Source organism: Vulpes lagopus, chromosome 7 (genome assembly GCF_018345385.1).
Source record: "Vulpes lagopus strain Blue_001 chromosome 7, ASM1834538v1, whole genome shotgun sequence".
Classification (NCBI taxonomy): Eukaryota; Metazoa; Chordata; class Mammalia; order Carnivora; family Canidae; genus Vulpes; species Vulpes lagopus.
The window spans coordinates 26,648,835-26,665,195 of NC_054830.1; the positions used below are offsets into that span (position 1 = coordinate 26,648,835).

General features: G+C 34.8%; 1 long non-coding RNA gene across 2 annotated transcripts in view; it reads left to right on the top strand.

Annotated features, from left to right (window-relative positions):
- The window catches only part of LOC121495662, a 171,602-nt gene that overhangs the window by 124,621 nt on the left and 30,620 nt on the right, over nucleotides 1–16,361 (top strand). The window lies entirely within an intron of this gene.

A 16,361-nucleotide genomic window follows, 5' to 3' on the forward strand; every position in this document is an offset into this window, starting at 1 on the left:
GTATCTGAATTATATCTTGTGTTTAAAAATAGTCCTGTGATTTTTGTTGTTGTTGTTAATGCACAGGTTGCACGGATGTCCTTTATATATGTGGTGAAATGAAAACAATTGTTATTTAAAACCAAATGTGACTATAGTTAATTTTGTCTTCTAAAGCAAGTGGCATAGTTCATATCTGTTGGGAAATAAGTGTTTATATTGCTCTCCCATTTTCAGAGGGCATATAGAAAGATGATTCTACTTATGGAATATTGAGTTGAAACTTGGCAGACATTTTATTCAGAAACATCTTATTTTTAAAAAACTGATGTTAAAAAAATCTTATTTTTAAATAGCTTTTCATTGTTTGTATTATATTTCAGCCACTATGTGTTAAATGGCCTTTAATAGGCTACCCTGGAAGCATTTGTTTTATTATTTCTATGAAAAAAATGCAATTTGATTTCTAAACCATTGGCTTATGTGTAAACTTTGGGAACATAAGTCATTAACAATCTGAAAATTGCCTTTATAAACAGCTATAAACAGGTAGATAATGTTAATGATTGACCTTCAATAGATCAAATAGTCTCAATAAATTTTTCAAATAGGACAGTTTTTCTTATGCCCTAATGAATAACTTTTGGGGTTTAGTGTGCAATCTTTGGATACACAACATAGTTTTTCTTGATTGGAACTGAAATGTATACTGCTTCAGAGATTTCATTCTTAAACTAAAAATCTAATACCCAGGATAAAACTAGGTTCATAGAAATTAAGAATAGAGAAAGCTCTCCCCTACTCCCATATTATCTATGCCATTTGTGAAACATTTTCTGGTGCCTTTTCTGAAGTGGTATTGAGATGGGGGCCATCCTAGGCAGACAGGTTATGGCTTTTGGAATGAAAATTGTACCAGTAAAGACAAGTGATGAATCATAACTTCTAAGGGCAGATGCTCTGGAGTCAGGGAAGCTTGAGTTCCACCTCTGCAGCTGACTAGCTGTGGGACTTTGGTCATGTTACTTAACTTCTTTCCTAGGACTCAGTTTCTCTATCTTCAAAATTAAGATTCTACCCAAGTTCCAAGGAGGATCAAAGGAAGTAATATTTATATTTCCTTGTGTCTAGCAATGATGGCTACCTAGTAGGTGTGATAGATTCACTGCAAAATAACTGTGATTCTATACCCTTTCCTGTATCCACACCCTTTGAAAATAGGAATTTGTGTTCCTTCCATCAAGAAATAGAGTCTATTTTTCACATCTTGATTCTATGATGGTCTTTTGATTTATCTTAGCCAACAAAATAGTGTGATTGCAAGCCTAGGCCCATCCCCAGGTAATCACTGCTCAATTTCTGTCACTTTAGATCCATAAGAATTTTCTAGAATTATATATAAATGGAATCATAGAGTTATTAGTAAAAAAATTACTAGCAAATAAAATACTAAATAAAATAGTATTTACTATTAGTACTATTTACTATTTTTATTTACTATTTAGTATTTACCAAAAACTACTATTTATTTACTAAATAGTAAAAAAAAAAATACTAGTATTTTTTGTCTGGCTTTTTTTACTCAGCATAATTATTTTGAGTTTAATCTGTATTGCCCTATGTGTATTGCTGAGTGGTACTCCATTTTATGACATACCATAATTGTTCATCCACTCACCTGTGATCAATATTTGGGTTGTTTCCAGCTTGTAGCTATTGCAATTAAAGCTACTTATAAACACTTGCATGTAAGTCTTTTTATGGAGATATGCTTTAATTTCTTTGGGGAAATACCTATGACTAAAATGGCTAGATCATATGTATAGTGAAGGCCTAACTGTTTAAGAAACTATGGAACTATTTTTAAATGTGGTTATATCATTTTACATTCTTACCAGCAATGGTGTTTGTTTCATATTTTTGCCAATTCTTGATATAGTTAGGCCTTTTATTTTTAGCCATTCCAAACGTATGTAGTAGTATTTCATTGTTATGTTAATTTATATTTCTCTAACAACTGATGATGTTGAGCATTTTTATTTGCTTATTTACCATTTCTATATGTGTCTATTAAATACCTTGCCTATTTAAAAATTTTGATTGCTAATTTTCTTATTTAGTTTTGAGAGTTCTTTATATATTCTGTATATAAATTATTTCATAAGGTATGTGATTTGCAAAAATTTATTCCCTGTCTGGGTCTTATCTCTCATCCTCTTAACTGTGTTTTTTGAAGAGTAGAATTTTAAAATTTTCATGAAGTCCAATTACCAAATTTTTCCTTTTATAGGTCATACTTTTGGTGTCATATCTAAGAAGTCTTTGTCTAATACAAAATCATGAAGATTTGCTCCTATGTTTTCTTTTAGAACTTGTCTAGTATTGTTTTACATTTTGAGTTAATTTTTATATATGGTATAAGATGTGGGACAAAGCTGTCCTTCTTTCTTCCCATGGATATCCAAATATAATGCCATATGTTGAAAAAACTATCCTTTATTTACTGGCTTATCTATGCACCTTTGTTAATCAAAGTTTTATATATTTGTGAGTCTGTTTTTGGACTTTTTATTCTATTCCATTGCCTGTCTTTATACCAGTACTATAGTGTTTTTGATCAGTGTAGTTTTACAATAAATCTTAAGATCAAGTAATATGAATTCTTCCACCTTATTCTTCTTTTAAAAAGTTGTTTAAGTTATTCAAGAGCCTTTGTATTTCTACAAAAACTTTAGAGTAAATTTGTCAATTCCTACTTAAAAAGTCTGCTGGGGTTTTTGTTGAGATTGCATTGGACCTATAAACCAATTTAGGGAGTATTGGCATCTTATCAATATTGAATCTTCTGACTCATGGACATATATTTCCATCTATTTATCTTTAGTTTCTCTCACAAGTATTTTATTGTTTTCAGTGTATAGATTTTTACATAACTTTCCTCAGGTTTATTGTTAGTGTTTTGCATTTTTATAACATTATAAAAGATATTTTAAATGTTTCAATTTCTGATTATGTATCCCTACTATATAGAAATAGAATTAATTTTTATATATTGATCTTGTATTCTGTAAGCTTGCTAAAGTTAGTTATTTGTTCCAGTAGCATTTTGTATATTTCACCAGATTTTCTACACATACGGACCATGTTATCTGTGCATAAATACATTTTTGGGACACCGGGATGGCTCAATGGTTGAGCATCTGCCTTTGGTTGGGGGCATGATCCCAGAATACTGGGATCGAGTGCCACATTGGGCTCCCTTCAGGAACCCTGCTTCTCCCTCTGCCTATGTCTCTACCTCTCTCTCTCTGTGTCCCTCATGAATAAATGAAGAAAATAAAAAATTTATTTTTATTGTTTTATTATACTAACTAGAATCTTCAGTGTATTGTTGAATACAGTGTTAAAGTGGACATCCTTGCCTTGTTCCTGATTTGTGGAGAGAAAGCATTCAGTCTCTCACCACTAAGTATTTGTATGTTATAGGTTCTTCATAGGCACCTTTTATTATTAGGTTGAGAAAGTTACCTGCTACGTTTAGTTTGCTGAGAGTATTTAGCAGAAATGATACTGTAAATATAAAGACATAAATAAATTAAAAGAAAAAGGATTTAAAAGACATAGCATGTTGTTACTAATGGAAAGAAAGCTGGGATAGATAGATCAATATTGAAGTAGATTTCAAAGAAAAGAATGTTATCAAAGATAAAGGGAATCATAGCATAATAATAAAAGAGTCAAGTCATCAAAAGGATATAATAATTGTAAACATTTATAGACATGATGACACTTTAAAATACATGAATCAAAAAAATTTAAAAAAATATGAATCAAAAATTGATTGAGGTGCAAGGAGAAATAGGCAAATCCACAATTAATAGTCAGAGTTTGTATGCCTTTGCCAACAATTGAGAGAGTAACTACACAGAAAATCTGCAAGAAATAAGAGACTTAAAAATACTATGAGCCACAAACAGTTAAAAAATTGAGGAAGCAATAACATACTGTTTAAAAGAAAGTAGAATGGTGGTTGCCAGAAGCTGTGGGAGGGGAAATGGGAGTTGTTGTTTAATGGGTATAGAATTTCAGTTTTGCAAAATAAAGAAATTATGAAGATTGGTTGCACAACAGTGTAAATATACTTTTATTACTGAGCTGTATACTTTGAAGTGGTTAAGATGGTAAATTTTATGTTACGTGACTAAAAAAATTGGCATCTGCTAATAGGATTATAACCAATTTCCTGTAAAATGGGTAATACTTACTATATTATAAAAAAAAATAATGTTTACAATAACACCTAGAAAGCATAACAAAATCTATGCAGGTCCTTTATAGGGAGAAGTATAAAACTTTATTGTGAAACATTAAAAAAGACTTAAATAAAGGATGTTATGTATCATGTTTATGAACTAAGGATTTAAATATTTTTAAAAGAGCAGTTATCTCCAAATAGATGTATCAATTCAATGCAATTTAAATCAAAATCCCAAAAGGTATTTTTTGAGGAGTTTGATTAAGTTGATTCTAATATTTATATTTTAGTAAAAGAACCAAGAACAACCAAAACGCTCTTTAAAAAATAAGGTGATAGACTTGCTCTAGGAGATCCTAAGAATTATTAAAGAGCTGGAGTAATTAAGTCAGTGTGGCATTAGTGTAGGAAAGACAAATCAACCAATTGAATTGAATAAAAATAATATATCTATATATATACTATATATATATATATAGTCACTTGATATATGAAAAAGATTCGTTGCAAAATAGTAGGTAAAAAACAATCTGTGCAGTAAAGGCTGCTGTGTCAAGTATCTATATTAAAAAACAAAGTTGTATTCTTAAGCAAAAAATTATTTTTGGAATAAGATCTTTTATGACAGACAAAACAAAATCTTCTAGTGGACAGTACAGTTGGAGATCATCTTATTGATCATAGATTACATAAAAGTGGACACTATCTATTATATACTGATATAACTATTGTAAAATCATTTGGCATTTTCAAGTACAGTTGCAGATATGTCTTCTGATTCAGTACTTTTTTTTTTTAAAGATTTTATTTATTTATTCATGAGATACACACAGAGAGAAGAGAGGCAGAGACACAAGCAGAGGGAGAAGCAGGTCTCATGCAGGGAGCTTGACATGGGACTCGTTCCCTGGTCTCTAGGATCAGGCCCTGGGCTGAAGGCGGCGCTAAACTGCTGAGCCATCCAGGCTGCCCAGTACTTCTTTTCTTGGTATTTATCCTAGAAAAATAAGCAGACATGTACATATATATGTACAAGATAGTTCATAGACACAGTAGTGTTTTTTATAACCTAAATCTAGAAAGCATACAAATGTTCATCAGCAATAGAATGGATATATAAATTTTGGTACATTTATAGAGTGAAATATTATATAGCAATGAAAATTAAAACCCGGGCAGCCCCGGTGGCGCGGCGGTTTGGCGCCGCCTGCAGCCCAGGGTGTGATCCTGGAGACCTGGGATCGAGTCCCACGTCAGGCTCCCTGCATGGAGCCTGCTTCTCCCTCTGCCTGTGTCTCTGCCTCTCTCTCTGTGTGTCTATGGATAAATAAATAAAATCTTTAAAAAAAAATTAAAACCCCACAGCTACATGCAATAACATACATCAATCTTACCAAGATATAGATTAGACAAAACATAATATGTATTATGATTCTACTTACCTGAAATTGAGAAAACATCACTAAATCTATGAAGAAAGTTAAAGAACTTATTGTCAGAAAAAAAAATGAGAAATGTAGTTACCTCCAAAGGTAAGGGGGAGAGTTTGTTACTAGGAAGGGAAACATGGAGCCTTCTGCAATAGTAGCAATGTTCTGATTCTTGACCTGTGTAGTGGTTAATGGTTATTGCTTGTTCAAGTCACATACATGCCTTTACTTTTCTATATGTAGGCTATGTTTCACATACACACACAAAAAAATACAAGAATATATCCTTTTTTTTTTTTAAAGATTTTATTTATTTATTCATGAGAAACTCAGAGAGAGGGAGAGGCACAGACACAGGCAGAAGGAGAAGCAGGCTCCATTCAGGGAGCCTGACATGGTAATTGATCCCGGGTCTCCAGGACCACACTCTGGGCTGAAGGCGATGCTAAACTGCTGAGCCACCTGCTATTGCTATATATATATATATACATACACACACACACACATATATATATATATATTTTTTTTCCCCTGCCTGACCCCTGTGGGCATTTGTTCTCTCTGCATTGGATATGTGTGAGTGGTCTTCGTTCTTGAGCTAACTTTGAGTCTTTGATCTTTCTAGACTTTTTTCCTTTAAAGCAATTGGTGTGGGGTGAGTCAGGATTTCCCTCTATCCAGAACACGTGTTCCTTGGTGACAGGAGACTGCACCCCGTGGGCTGCATGTGAACTACTCAGTAACTGGTGGAACAGCCCAACCTTTACCTTTAGGGAACTGGTCCTTATCGCTAACAGGTGGGAAGGAGGTGACCACTGTCCTGTTTCACTTCAAAGGTGGCTGTGTTTCAAAGAGGGCAAATGATATTTGGAATCAAATTGGGGGAAAGTACTGGATTCTTCGAGAGGGGAAAGGTTCTAGTATAATAATGAGTGGCTCAGAACTTGTGATTTGCTGACGTCCTCAGGGCTGCAGCCTGACTTTGGCTTGACAAGCACTGGGGAAAACGTGACAAGTCAGAACCCACCCAGTGAGCTCGGGGATTGCCCTCTTGGCCTTTGCAGTGAGGGGGCTTCTGGGTTCTTTCCTAGGCACCCGCTGGCCACCTTTTTCCATCTGTTTTTCCGAGTGAGTGCCATTGTCACGTATGTGTGCTGTGACTGGTTCAGCAGAAGCTTTGTGGGCTGCTTTGTCACCGTGCTCCTCCTCCTGTCCTCCTGTGTATGTGTATATATATATATATTGCTATATTCTTACCCACAAGAATATATCCTGATGAAGACATTCCCTTCCCTCCCAGAAATGCCAGAATGGCTCACTATTAGAAGATCTATTAATATAAATAATCATTAGGTCTAAGGAGAAAAATCTTCTCATTACTTGATAGCTACTAAAAAATAATTTGAAAAAAATAAAATAGGGATCCCTGGGTGGCGCAGCGGTTTGGCGCCTGCCTTTGGCCCAGGGCGCGATCCTGGAGACTCGGGATCGAATCCCACATCGGGCTCCCGGTGCATGGAGCCTGCTTCTCCTTCCGCCTGTGTCTCTGCCTCTCTCTCTCTCTCTGTGACTATCATAAATAAATAAAAAAATTAAAAAAAAATTTAAAAAAAAATAAAATAAAAAATAATTTGAGAAAATTTGATAGTCATTTGCAATTAAAAAAATCTGATATACAGATAAAACCAGGTAAATTCTTTCTTAACATGTAGTAATTTTCCATCTCAGCCTAAAAGCCAGCATTTTGCTTTGAGGAAATTTCTAGAGATATTCCTACAGAGGTTAGAGATTAATTATACCCATTACCATCACTAATATAGCACTATACTTGGCTAAACGAAAAAAATTTTCGAAGGCTATGTAATTACTAATATAAAGGGAAGGCGAGGAAGAACTACCAATGTTTCCAGAAGATAGGTTCCTATATCTGGAAAACCCAGGAAATCAACTAGAGAATTAATACAAACAAAAAAGAAATTTCAAAGAGTTGTGGAGGACGGAATGATTTATTCAGAAAGCAGTAGCTTTCCTGTATGCAAACAATTAGCAAACAGAACATTTAATGGGCAAAAAGATATCATTTATGGTGATATCAAAAAGGACAACATATAGGAATGATCTTAACAGGAAATGTTTAGATGAGTGAAAAAGATATGAACTACTCCTGGAAGATAGAAAATAAGCCTCGATCATAGGAAGAGTTGATAATATCATAAAGATTTCTGTTCTCCTCAAATTAAATTTTCATCTTCTAAATTTAAATTGTGCTATAGAGTTATACTTAACAGCATTATGATAGCAAATAACAGTTTTTAATTTTAACTAGACAAGCTGATTGTGTGTATGGAAAAATAATCCAACATGAATAATAAGGAAAACTTTGGATGATGAAGGAAGACTAGCCTATCACATAGTGTATTTATTCAGGATTCTCCAAAGTAGTAAAGCTAACAGGTGACACATACCCCTCTGTTAGTGGCAAACTAAAATGGGGAACCTGAGACTTGACCTTCTTTGCCTTGCATTTCCCACTCTCCTTTACAAAGGATAATACTGATTTTTGAGCCAAAGAAAAATAATTCAGTTAAATATTTGGAGATAAATAAATAAATAAATAAATAAATAAATATTTGGAGATAATTCTTAAGACTGTGAACCAGAATGAGGCCTCGGTTCTTGTTAATTTAAGTGAAAACTACTAATCAGTGGTGCCTTTTAGCAAGAAAGATCCATCTTACTTTTTGAAGATTTTTAACATTTCTCCTGGGTTGAGTGCTATCCCCAAAACTGAGGAAAATTAAATGAATGGAGATCCTATGCTCTCCAATTCAAAGCATACAACCTCATGTAAACAAAAAGAAAAGAGAAAAAAACTGCCTACTCCTGTCCCAGCCAGCATTTCTGTCATTCCATTCCATAAACTAAGGGTCACCTGTCATTTGAAACTCTAAACCAGGGATGCCTGGGTGGTTCAGTGGTTAAATGTCTGCCTTTGGCTCAGGTCATGATCTTGAGGTCCTGGGATCAAGTCCCACATCAGGCTCCCCACAAGGAGTCTGATTCTCCCTCTGCCTGTGTCTCTGCCTCTCTCATGAATAAATAAATAAATCTTTAAAAAGAAAAAGAAATTCCAAACCAGAGTTTCTACTGGTAAGCACCCAGTCTCTTGGATATTTTTTTCAGAAATACCCCCATGCATATGTTTGTATATCAAAAACAATTCTTCTGAGTCTTTCTTTTTTACTTAATACTGCACCTCAGATAATTTTCTTTTTTAATGGCTCTGGCTCTATGCATTGCAGGTTGGGAGCAAATTGTATGTGGGGGCTGAAATCCAGGCTGTGCACTTCCTGCATGGGCCTGTGAGAGCTGGAGGGAAGGGACACCTTTGTTTCACTGTTTAACCTGAAAGTTGGTGGAGTGGGAGATGTTCTGCCTTTTTGCAATTGGTCCACCACCAGAAAGCACACATTTCCTAACTCACAAAGGGCATTTTGTTAGCAATAGCCTGTTCTGGATATTTCATAATATATTTAATGGGTCTTTCATTGATTGACACATTTTTTTGGTCACTCTTTCTCCCCATCTCACTCCCCAATACAGCCAGTGCTTTGGTAAACACTTTTGTGATATTTTAATGCCAGGTGACATAGATTAACCTGTGGTGTCTTTGCCAACATGGCCTGAATTATTTCCTAGTTCTGCCAGACTGTAGTTTGCTCACAAAGCATTTCTTAGCATTTCAGACTTCCTTCTACCGTCTTAATCAGTTTTACAGGTCTAAGACCAATTCCCTAAGTTTCAGAACTGCCCCTAACTTTGGCAGTGGCACAGGAAACTGTGTCTGCACCGACACATGTCTCTCCATATGTCTAAAACAGAAACATTAATAAAAGGAGAGAGGAACGGAAAAAGCATGACATGTGAGACAGGGACGCTTTGGAAAGGAAGCTGCATTTATTGGCAAGGTGATGAAGACAAGGAAGAAAGAAATGCTGCCATCTGTATTTCCTTTCTGAAGTGGAGCTGGAAAGAACTCACATACTCTACTGGACAGAACAGTCAAGGCAATGGAATCCATCTATTCTCCCTGAAGGAAGAAAACATCAAATGATTGGGAAATTGCAGTTAAATGTCAGAATACTTTCAACTGAATTGCCTGGCTGCTCTGCTTTAACTGGTGTCATTCACATCTTCATCCTTTCTTTGTGACCTTGGTTCCCCATACATCAAAGGGAAGAGCACAGACCTCCCACAGGCAGGTCCTTCCTGGAGACCTCAATGTGTATTATCCATAACATGTGGAAATTTTCTTTTACAAATTCTGGTAAAATATACATAACATACAATTTATCATCTCAGTCAATTTTCAATGGACAGTTTAGTGGCATCAGATAGATTCACATTGTTATGCAACCATCACCACCATCCATCTTCAGAATTTTGTTCATCTTACAAAACTGAAACTCTATACCCATTAAGCCCTCCCCACTCATTCTTCCCTCTAACCCTTGGGAACTTGACCAGTCTAGTTACCTCATACAAATAAATGATACAATATTTGTTTTTTTGTGACTGGCTTATTGATTTCACTTAGGATAACATCCTCAAGGTTGATCAATGTAATAGCATATACCGAATTTCCCTTTCAGGATTGAATAATATGTATGTACCACATTTCATTTACCTGTTCATTTTTAATAGGCATTTAAGTTTTTTCCATCTTTAAGCTATTGGGAATAATGTTGCTAAAAACATTTGTGTATAAATATCTCTTTGAATCCCTGCTTTCAATTTTTTTAGTATATACCTGAAAGTAGAATTGCTGGATCATGTGGTGAATCAATGTTTAATTTTGGAGAAGAATTGACATACTGTTTTCCACAGTGGCTGGACCATCTTGTGTAGCCACCAGCAATGCACAAGAGTTTTAATTTCTCCACAGAGAAATTAAACATGGGACATGTAACTTTTGACACCATTGACAAATGGCTCTTTTCCCACCTTGTTGCTTTAATTGCATGAAACTTAGAGATTTAACCAAATGTTCTGGAAAACTGTCTAGAGTTGCCCCTTAAAGTGCTCTATTCAGAAACAGATAATGTATATACAGTGCCTATCAAAGGAACTAATAAATAAATACTCAAACTGTAATTTTCCTTCCCTATATTTAATTCCTTCCTCTTTCCTTCCCTCTTTTTTGACATCATCACCATCTCCCTTACAGTGAGCATCCATACCCCATATATAGTAGATACAAAATAGTTAAATTAAAACTACTGAACACTTGAAAGAAATGTCATGGAATTCTTTTTCTGTGCCTACTGGACACTTTTCAACTTGGACTCTACTCGGCCGTTACTCTTTGTTAAGAAGTAGGCAAGGAAACATCCATTATCGCAAAGCAAGAAAGAAGGGTGCAAATTCCAGAGGCAGATGGAGTGGCAAGAGACATATGGCAGAGACAGAGAGAGGACCTGTTCTGGCTCATTAACAGAGGGTGATGGTTCCAAATGGCATTTGACAAGCTACATTGGAACAACGCCACACTTGTTATCAATATACCAATTGATACGTATTCCATACCTAAGAGATTGAGACATTTCTGCAAAAGTAATAAATTCCATGGCAGTGGAAATCAGAGTGAGTCAAGAGAAGCTTGTGACATGGGAGGAGCAGCAGCAAGACTTAAGCAAAAACAGTAACAATAACAAAAACAAGCATTGATTAAACTCTAACTATGTGCAAGTACTTTATTATTATTTTGCATCATATTATTAGGCACCACCTGTTGATACTGTAAGTGCTTTGAATATATATAATCTTATTTACTCTTCACTACATCTCTATTTTGTCGACGAGGTGCATCTAAATTATGCTACAGGAATAGATCCCCAAATCCCAATGGTTTAGCATGTCCCTTTAAGACTATTTAAATGTACTGTATTGTAATTTAAAGGCTAATTCTGCAACTTTTCACAAAATGTATGTTTTATTTTACAATGAGATGCTTGGGTAGACTCTATTTTTTTTATAATTCTCTGAATTAGGATCCTTTGTAATACCTTTTTTCACACCAGTCATTTATTTTCCTTTCAAACTTTTGATTGTTTTTAAATGTGGGAATATTTCTTTTTAATTTTTCCTTGTAGGGTTTAGCTTTGACATATATTTTCTCTTCTCCAAAATGCCCAGAGGTGTTTTAGTGGGATCAAAATATGGATTAGGAAAAATAAATATGGCTTATTAGGAAATGAAGATTTTAGGGTCTCCAAGTTGAACCAATAAGGTGACCCTTAGCTTTTATGTGGTGCCTGACCAGTGTAGGTTAGGTTGTCTCTAATAAGGAAAACCAAAAGAAAAGAAAGAAAAGAAGGAAACAAGCCATGAAGTGTGTAAAAAAGAAGAAACTGTTTTGATTAGAGGAAAACTTAAAAGGAGAAATTTATTTCCCAATAAAATCAAGCTAAAAAGCCAATTTATTTTGCTAGATAACATCTCTCTTTGTTAAGAAATTTCCAGAGAAAAGATGTTATTAAATATTGTTAGCTATTCTGATTTGAGGTTTGAATTACATTTTTGTTTGCTTATTAAGTAAAATTTTGTCCAGTTTTATCTTGTCAGATTCTGGTATGGCAAGTGGAAGTGCTTGGACATTTTTTCTCACTGGATATTTTATAAAATTGAAAACTACTTGTATCAGAGAGTGAGAGAGAGAGAGAGAGGGAGCCAGGAGAATAGAGAGCATGAACCTTGGTGATTGGCAAACTGTCGGACAAGCAGATGGGAAGATTAAGTCTTTGGTCTATACATTCACAGCTGGCTTTTGGCAGTAAATTCTCTGAGGTGGAATGGGTGGCCCTATTCTTTTTTGCTGAAATTTTTTTCTTCCAGCTGAGAGATCATGAGAAAAAGGTAGCGTTATCTTTTCTGATGGTATGTTTAGATGGTCCCTTCAGTTAATTTTAGCTCAATTTTAAAAAGCCTATTTTCATGTTTTTTTTTTGTTTTGTTTTGTTTTCGCCTTTCCTATACTCGTGGTCATCTACGATGACCCAGAAAGAGCCAGCAAGAAGGGGTGCAAATACTTGAGGCCCAACCACTTCCCTCAAGCCAAATATATTATCCTTTTGGATAGGTCTTGTGAACTTCTGAAAGAGGAAGAAACGAAGGAAAATCTGTTCACCTTTTATCGTAATAAAGTATCAAACCAGAAAGAAAGAAGCCTCCAGAGGGAAACAGAAAGATCAGAGTGCTTTGTTTCAACCAACAAAACTCAGCCTTCAAAAAAGAATAAAAATATTTCTGGAGGCATATTGTGCCCACCAGGCATTTTGTTGTAATTAGGGAAAAGTCATACAAGGCCACTCACCGGAATGAAAAAAACTACAGTTATATTGGCTTTTCTCTTTGATGACTTTTATTTTATTGAAATTGGTTTGAGGTACATGTGTGTTTGTGTGTGTGATCATAACCAACAGTGATCTGACAATAAATGATCTATTTATGCAAATAATGATTTGAAGAGGTGGTAAACTTGCCTCAAAAGATTAAAAAAACTTCATAGACTAGAACAAATGGGAGCTTATTTCTTAGAAGACCTATTCTTACAGGATAGGTATGTTTGCTCAGAACAGCCAAAAGGATTTTTAAAGCTATATTTGCAGCACAAAGAAAGGCTAGACCTGCTTGGGGCAGGTAATGTAATGTTTAACAAATAAGAGAGAAAAGGCAGTGCCTCCTAACTTTGATTTTGCTTTGATTTCTTTGTTTTTCTTGAAGGAGAATGATCTTCAATCCAGAGGATGGACCAAAAATCAGTAAATTCAAGTCCAGGGGAGATTTGAAGAAGAGCACTTGGCCATTAACTAGAGCTCAGATCAAAAGTCATAGGCAACTCCCATGTCAGGGCCCTGATCAAAGAACTGCAGTTGTTGTTGGTAATCTCTGAGAAATCATGGAGTGTGGGAGGATTTCCAGAATCCTGGGTTGGGGCTAGCGTCCTAATTTTCAAAAGGAGAGAAAAAAAAAAAAAGCTGGTGGCTAATAAGCTTGACCTGGATCTGAAGTAATTCAAAATTACTTTTCATGAATAACTGGGGGAAAACAGTGGTAATAACTCATTCTGAACACAGGCCTTTTAAGTCAGGCCAAAATAATATTGTTTTTTCTTCTGATTATTCATGAGACCAGTGTACTGAGGAAATGCCAATGTCAGAGTCCCATCATTTGGGCTTCTGTGTGGACTGACACCCCTTCAGAAAGGCAATTCCTAACTGCTTGGTCTAAAGCAGATATACAGGTTAATAGTCATAAAATGACTTATTGTTTTTATTTAAGACATTTATTGATATATAAAATTATATTGTAGAGACTTTGTTTATTGCTTGGCTCCTTTCCTACTGGAATGCAAATTACATAAAATTGTTGATCACATGTGTCTTAACCTTTACCGTACTCCTTCCATTTTAAACAGTGCCCTAGCAGCTTGCTGAGTAAATGAATGTTGCTTAATTACACTTTTTTTTTTTTTTGGTATAAATGTTTTCCAAAATATAAATGTGAAGTACAGAGATTATTTTGGCAAGGCATTGACCAAGTGGTCCGTTATTTTCTTGATAATGAAATGAAACAATTTATGGGATGGTTTTATAGCTGCCAATTTGTGGAATAGTTACCAATTATTGTAGACATTTCAGACCATGAAGGGATAGGGATAGTTGCTAGACAGATTAGGGACAGAGGCTAGCTTCTAATTCCCTTACTTCTTCATTTGTGATTCTGTCTGTAAATACATGAAACATATCTAGCTGATGTTAAAGTGAGGGGCATACACTGATCCCAGAAGGAGGCTTCAATCCATCAAATTAACCTTCGCTTTCTTTTGCTTGTGTATCATGTTCACACCTCTAGTTAATGTTTATTTCATTCTACTTTTTTCGTTCTGATTTATCTTATATAATTTATAGTTTTGACTATGTTTAAAGTTCAAAAGGTAAGGTAGGCAATGAAAAGCTTTCCTTCCACTCCATTGTTTACCAACCCATCCACTTCTCCAGGTCGTAAAAAACCAATGTTATTAGTTTCTTTGTATCCTTCCAGAGTTAATTGAATCTATATAAGAACACACACAGATACATATTAATATCTTATCTATCTATCTATCTATCTATCTCCCCTTTTATTACACAGAGGGTAGCAGTACTATATATACTGTTCTGTAGTTTTATTGACCACCAAATGTTGTAGAGAACCCTTCATATGTGTACTTCAAGTATGTCCTCATTCCTCTTTTAGGGATGCATAATATTCCATTTTTGCCTGTATCATAATTTCTACAACCTATCCCTTAATAGTGGACTAAGGTTTTTCCACATCTTTTATTATTATAAACAAAGCTGTAGTGGATAACTGTGGATGTTATATTATTTCACACATGAGCAAGAGTGTGTTTATCTTCAGGGAAAAAAATTTTTAGGGGTGAAATTGCTGAGATATGCATTTGTAATTTTGGTAGATGTTGCTAAATTTTTCTCCAAAAGGGTAGTATCAATTCATAGATCCTGTTCCCCCGCATTCTTGCCAATAGAATTTTTGGAATTCCAAATTTTGTCTTTCTATTATAAATAAGGCTGGCCATCTTTTCTGGGTTTGAGAACCATTTGTGTTTCTTTGACTTGCTTATTTATACACTTTGCCCATTTTCTACTGGATTACTATTTTAATTTATTCATTTTCAAAGTTCTTTACAGTTTCAGGAAATTAGCTTTTTGGGGGGAGATATGGATCACATGTATTTTATAGAATTCAAAATTTTTCTCTATGTGATTTTTGCCCATTTTTTTCCTAAGTTTATTATTTATTATTTAGGTGTTTAATCTTTTCTGTCATTATTGTAAGTGCAGTTATAATTAGGTTTTATCTAAGTAATAATTAGGGGTTTTTTTAGAGGTTTCTTTTTTTTTTTAATTTTTATTTATTCATGATAGTCATCAGAGAGAGAGAGAGAGAGAGAGAGAGGCAGAGACAGAGGGAGAAGCAGGCTCCATGCACTGGGAGCCTGACGTGGGATTCGATCCCGGGTCTCCAGGATCGCGCCCTGGGCCAAAGGCAGGCGCCAAACTGCTGCGCCACCCAGGGATCCCAGTAATAATTAGGTTTTATTTAAGTAGTATCTAGGTTGCTTACTATACTGTATAAACCAGAGGTTGCAAATGATAGCTCTCAGGCAAAATATGACCTGCCATGTTTTTTAAGTAAAGTTTTATTGGAACACTGTCATGCCTATTTGTCTACATATTGCTTATGGCTGCTTTTGAATCCAATAACAAAGTTGAGTGTAGTTGTAATAGAGACAGCATGGTCCACAAAATCTAAAGTATTTACTATCTGGACTATTGTGGAAAAAATTTGCTAACCCCTGCTATAAGCTCCTTCTTTGAGAGGTTATTCAATTGTTTAACTATACAACTTAGTAAGTTGCATATAGTTGATGCTCTGAATAGTACATAATATGTTGAATCAAAGAAAGCAAACCTAAAGCATTTTTTTTGACTGTGTGATATAAATATGACTTTCTCCTAAGTGAGAATGGTGTTCATTTTACAAATATTTATTGGCCAACTACTATATGTTTGGCACTATTCTAGGTTCTGTGGATATAGCAATTAACAAAATACATTTAAAAAATTCCTATA